The following is a 6,374-nucleotide window of genomic DNA, read 5'->3' as shown; positions in this document are numbered from 1 at the left end:
ACGAAAAAGTATATTAACCTGTCCGATGTTCAAATTTTTCTCCGTTGCGTGTCGCTTTGTGTTGAATTTTTCTCCGTTGCGTGTCGCTTCGTGTTGAATTTTTCTCTGTTGCGTGTCGCTTCGTGTTGAATTTTCGTCGATTTTAAGCCTAACGAAAATTTTTATAATAATAATCGAGGCTATCGTATCGTTAAAAATTATTTCTGCATTTTGTACAAACAAAATAAATATATTGAAGAATATAAAAACATGAAAATTATACTTTAGAAGTAAATTTAGTATCAAAAACGTTCGATTCGGCACGACACAGTCCGACTGAAAATCGTTCCGATTACCGGCGATTCCGATTACCAGGGTGCCGATTTACGATTCTCTACTGTAATCAGAATAATAGTTACCTCGAAAATACAACGAAAAAATATCGTATTGTTCCGATCCGAAATGCCCGAAAAACTTCTGGTTACTCTTTACCTGTGGGCAATCAGCGCCGATAGTGCAAATGATAATACTCTCGAACAACCTGAATAAGGAATCTAGGGAGATATTGGCCTAAAGGCAGTGTCTTTCCTTTATAAAATAAAAATATATACATTTAATGATTTAGGAAGATAATAATAATTGGTAGAGAAACATTACTTACGAAGTTTCACAGTACGAAAATGAGAATTTGTCCGAGTGGCTTTGGAGGCAACTGCCGCTCTTGGGGATTGAATCCCGACGGGTCGAAACTTACAAAAATTTATCGGGCAACAGTCTGTTTGGATATGTCGACTCTTGTCTCTTACCATGTGGTGGTGTTACTCACTCTTTTTTGTTTGGCCGCTACAATGATGGACATTTGATAAAGTTTGTCTTATGAGTTAGTACCGATAATGGACACTAAAAGGATTTTTTCATGCTCTTAGTATGGTTAGGCTGGATGATAAGAAATAGAATGTAATGCAGTTTTCCTTACACTATTTGTGGTTTATGAATTTTCAAAATCAGTAGCCTCGCTACAACGCAATGACAGCAAATTATCGCGAGCGTAAGACTCCAAAATCATGGCTTTGCTAGCGGGATATTCGGAAAGCAAGCGTGTGTCACGGACACATCTGAATATCGATGTTTGGCTGGGTACATTTGGCGCTTTCTCCTGAGGTGACTGCGCTAAAGACCAAACATCCCGCTACCAAATGACGCGCAATATCGCTTCCATTACTTTCCAGTTGGTCACATTTAAATCATTGCCTCGCTACAACGCAGTGGCAGAAAATTATCGCGAGCGGAAAGATGGCTTTGCTAGCGGGATATTCAGAAAGCAAGCGTGTGTCACGGACACATCTGAATATCGATGTTTGGCTGGGTACATTCGGCGCTTTCTCCTGAGGTGACTGCGCTAAAGACCAAACATCCCGCTAGCAAATGATTGGAAATCTGACCTCGATTAATTTCCGACTTCTGAATCGAGTGTTTTCAACAATAGAACTATAACAATAAAATTTAACAATGTTATTCTTTGTTGCGTTTTATCAATTAAAAAAAATTAAAAATTTATGTATCTTTTTACATCTGAATTAAAAATATTTTGAATTTTGTTTTTAGATTATATTAATATGAAATGTAATTATATTTTATGGTAAAATAAATCAAATGAACGATATCGTTAATTTAATGCCGTTTTTAAAATTAATTTTGTAATGCATTCGGTTTTAATATAAAAAATTTCATGTAGAAAATTCAGTTTCGTTTTACATTTTAAATAAATTAATAGCAGTAAGAGAAAATTTTTTTGCTTTGCTAATAGAAATAAAATTGTTAGTCGGCATCACCTGCAAATCCAAATCAATGAGGATAAAATCAGCAGAGTGAGATAAAATATCTGGGAATAATTTAGGATGTTAAAGAAGTGTACAAGTGTGTGTGTCTGTATTTAGAAATTTTCTCACAATATGACATGTATTCAATATAGTAGCCTTCTGTAGTGTGATGTATGTGTTTTTATTCAATTGTAATGTGCCCAGGCTTTTGTGTAGTGTGTGTGGTATCATACCTGTACAGGAGAGAACAACAGGTACAATAAGCACCTTATCCATCCTCCACAGATTCCTTATTTTCTGGGCGAGTTCTGTGTACTTGCTAATTTTTTCAGTGCATGCGTTTTGTATATTGTGAGTGTTTGGAATGGATATGTCTATAATGTATGTGATTTTATTGTGTTTGTCAATGAGTGTGATGTCTGGTCTGTTGTGGTAAATTGTATTATCTGTGATTATGGCTCTGTCGTAGTACATTTTGTGCGTGTTGTTTTCCAATACTGTCTGTGGAATGTATTTGTAGTATGGTTCGTGGATGTCTACTAATTTGTGTTTCTTTGCAAGCTCTTGGTGTATTATATTTGCTACTTGATTATGTCTTTGTAAATAACCTGTCTGTGCCAAGAGCTTGCAACCAGAGGTGATGTGACATTTTTCGCATGTGTCATTTGTGAGTGTTGCATCTTTGAGTATGTGTTTTCTGTAGTTTTTAGTATTTATGACCTGATCCTGTATGGCAATCATGAATCCTTCCGTCTCCCCAAAGAGGCATCCCCGAGCTAACCAGCTGTTTGACGCAGTTTTGTCAACAAAACCCTGGGCCAGATCATAAGGATGCCTGCCATGGAGTGCCTTTCGAGCCCACGATTGCTTAATGGTGTCTATGCTTTTTATATATTGTATTGTGTCCATATGATGTGAGTGTAAGTTTAATGGTGTGTTATTTGAGTCTGCTAGAGTTATTGCTTTATGTAATTGTGATGTTTCTTGTTTCTTGTAGAAAAACTCTCGCAGTGACTGTATTTGTTTGTAGTGAAGGTTAACTATGTCAATCAGGCCACGTCCACCATCTTTACGTGGAAGGGTTAATCTTTCTGTGGCGGATTTAGGATGATGTTGTTTATGCTTAGTAAGTGTAGTTCTTGTTTTTCCTTTGGAGTTGCTCAAGATCTGTGTGAGTCCAATGTATAACTCCAAAAGAATATGTGAGTACTGGAATGACATATGTGTTTATTGCTTTGACTGTGTGTTTTGCATTTAACTGTGTTCTGAGAATAGCATTTAACCTACTTTGGTATTCTTTAATTAATCTTTGCTTTATTTGTGTATGTTCTGTTAGTTTGGCCTGTTGGAATCCTAAATACTTGTAGAACTCGCCCTCTTCCATGGATTCAATAACATCTCCATTTTCAAGTACAAAATCTTCTTTCTTCAGGATTCCTTTTTCTATGTGAAGTGTTTTGCATTTATCTAGGCCAAATTCCATTTGTATGTCCTTGGTGTATGAATGTGTGATTTGTAGGAGTTGATGAAGTTGTTTTTGTGTGGATGCATAAAGTTTTATGTCATCCATGTACATGAGATGTGACAGTGTAAACTGTGTTGTTTTTTCGTGTCTGATATTGTAACCATATTGCGTGTTGTTTAACATGTTGGATAATGGGTTCAGGGCTAAGCAGAACCAGAGAGGACTCAAGGAATCTCCTTGAAAAATTCCTCGCCTAATAAAAATTTGGTTTGTTTGTATGGAAGTGTTATGAACCTGAGATGTAGTGTTGTTCTCCAGTGCTGCATAGTGTTTTGAAAGAATGCAATGAGTGATGGATGTATTTTGTACATGTGTAGAATATGTAGCAGCCAACTGTGTGGAACACTGTCGAATGCTTTTCTGTAGTCTATATATGCCATGTGTATGTTTCTGTGTTGTTTGTGTGCTTGCCGTAGAATGACTGAATCTATGAGTAACTGTTCTTTGCATCCCCTGTGATTTCTACGGCAACCTTTTTGTTGTTCTGTTAGAATGTCGTGTTCTTCAACATGTTTGTATATTTTGTTTGCGATACAGGTTGTCAATAATTTGTAGAGTGTTGGAAGACGTGTAATTGGTCTGTATTGTGTGGGGTCTGTGGTATTGTTGTTTTTAGGTTTCATGTAGGTGATGCCCTGAGTAAGAAAATTTGGCATGTCTTGTGGATTGATGATGATGTGTGTTAGGTGTTTAGCTAGTTCCTGGTGCAGTGATGTAAACTTTTTGTACCAGAAATTGTGAATGTTGTCTACACCAGGTGTCTTCCAGTTGTGTGTTCTGTTAACAGTGTATTGGAAATCATGTATGTTTATTTCAGCACAGGGCCTAGTTGGTATGTTGTGCAAGTTTCTGTTTTCCTCCTCGATTTAGCTTGCATCAGCATTGTGCGTGACAGCATTGGACCAAAGAGAAGACCAATATGTTGTGAGGTTTTTTTCTGTTGGTGTGCCACTGTGCTGTGAATCAGTGTTTGCTTTGTTATTAATTTGTCTTAAAAGAGTTTTTCATTGTTTGTAAATAATTTATTTTGTTGTTTTCGTAGTGTACATGGTTTGTATTGTTTGAATCTACATGCTTTGGCAGCAAGTTTTCGTTTTAGTGTATCAATGTATTCTGTAATGCGTGTATTGTGATGTTCATGTTTTGTGCGTGTTTTTATTTTCTTGAAAATGTTTTTGAGCTGTTTCCTTAATTTGGGTGTTATGTTGTTTTTAGTGTATTATGTCAACCTGCCTAATTGCTGTCTAATGTCATTTATTTGTGTTTCTATTCTTCTCTGCCAGGCAGGCTTGTGATAGAATTGTGTTTTCTGTGTATTTGTCTGTGATTGTACTTTCAGTCCATGGTGTGTCACCACTGTGACTGCCCCAGCATAAACTAATGTATGAATGTCTGCGAGTGTAGAAATTAAATGAATGTAGTGTGGTAGTAAGTGAGTGTTTACATAATTTAGTGTTTTCTTAGTTCCTTTGACGTGTTGATTTTTTGTATTCGAGGTCGTTGTGTGGGATCTGTGCCTGTATATTTAGTGAGTGTTTCCTGAAATATAACTGAGAGCGTATTAACTAAATCCATGTCTATGTTATCAGTGATGGATGAGGAAGTGTCTGTAGTATCATTAGTGGTAATTGTTGTATGTGTGTTATTATCAATGCTGTTACTGGATTATCCTGACAGGTTACATGATCTTCATTAATGTTAGATGTTTCTGTCTGTCGATGTATTTGATCAGCAACCTGTTGTTTGATAAGTTCAAGTGTTGTTTGTGGAATAAGGTTGTTGTGTGTAATTGTTTTTTTTTTTTTATCAACAACCCTTTGTTCGGTGACAGTGAGATGAGGATACTGTTGTGTGAATCTATGGTGTAGTTGTTGTCTGTATGCTGTCATGTTTGTTTCGAGTTTTGTGATGGTGTAGTAAGTACGGATGATAAACTCGTTCATTTCTACTCTCCATTTCATCCGTTGGCGTGGTTTTCCAGCCTTTGTGGTCTGTGGATGCATTGCCACAGAAACACCAAGGCTGGGTTGGTTCCTCACATCTGTTGAGGGCATTGCAGTAGCCATGCTTGGGCCGGTGCTGCTTTCGCCACCAGTAACCAAGGGAGACTGTAGCCTATTTTTCGAACGTGAGCCTCTGCCTAACTCACGAATGCGGACCTTGTTAACCCGGACGACGTCCGACCCGGTATCACACTTTGATCTAGTTATTACCACAATAAATATCACAACAGAATGTGGGTGTGATCACTCTTAGCTTCATTTCTCCCCATAGACCTTACTGGCATGGGTGTCCCTACCAGGAGCTTGTGCTCCAGCCTGCATTGCCCTATGGATCAGTAAAATTACTGGGCTCTCCCACCACGACCAGCTGGTGACCACGGGAGAGTTATTATTATTATTATTATTATTATCAACTCGTCTCGATTATATATATAGATAAGACAGAAATTTTTCCAGTTCAATGAGAGTGACCGAAAAGTTGTAAATTTTGGAAATTTCCGTGGACCCTGGTCCTAAAATGAATTAGTTAAAAAACAAATGACGGACAATCTATTAAGTTTAACATATTTAGATTTTTATAGCTATGGCGAGAAACGTTTAAAATGTACAACAACCTTGTCGCGTCCTTTGAGGTATACGAGTGATGCGACAAAAGAGGCATTTGACATCGACCGGTATCGGCACCCTCGAGATTTGGCAGCCCGCGTGCATGCACCTACCAGGACCGTCTCTGATTCCATCCATTAGTCACTCGTAGGGAGCTATTTGACTAAGTGGATTGTTTTAAGATTTAAAAAGTAAAGATTTTATGTTATTTTTATGTACGTTTCTTTACAAAGCTATATTTAATTATAATTTTCTTTAAAAGTACATTCATACAATTGAAGAATATCTTGTACCAGGTACGAGTATGTACTGTACATACATCCACCACACATTTTATTTCACCAAGTAAGTTTTTATTATTTTATTTATAATTTTAGCCCTTATATCGTGGCTAGCAATTCAGAATGTAATTGTGATATTAAAAATACATTTAGAGAAGTC

Source organism: Centruroides vittatus, unplaced genomic scaffold, assembly GCF_030686945.1.
Source record: "Centruroides vittatus isolate TY-2023 unplaced genomic scaffold, ASM3068694v2 scaffold_386, whole genome shotgun sequence".
Lineage (NCBI taxonomy): Eukaryota > Metazoa > Arthropoda > Arachnida > Scorpiones > Buthidae > Centruroides > Centruroides vittatus.
This window is presented reverse-complemented; position numbering follows the sequence as displayed.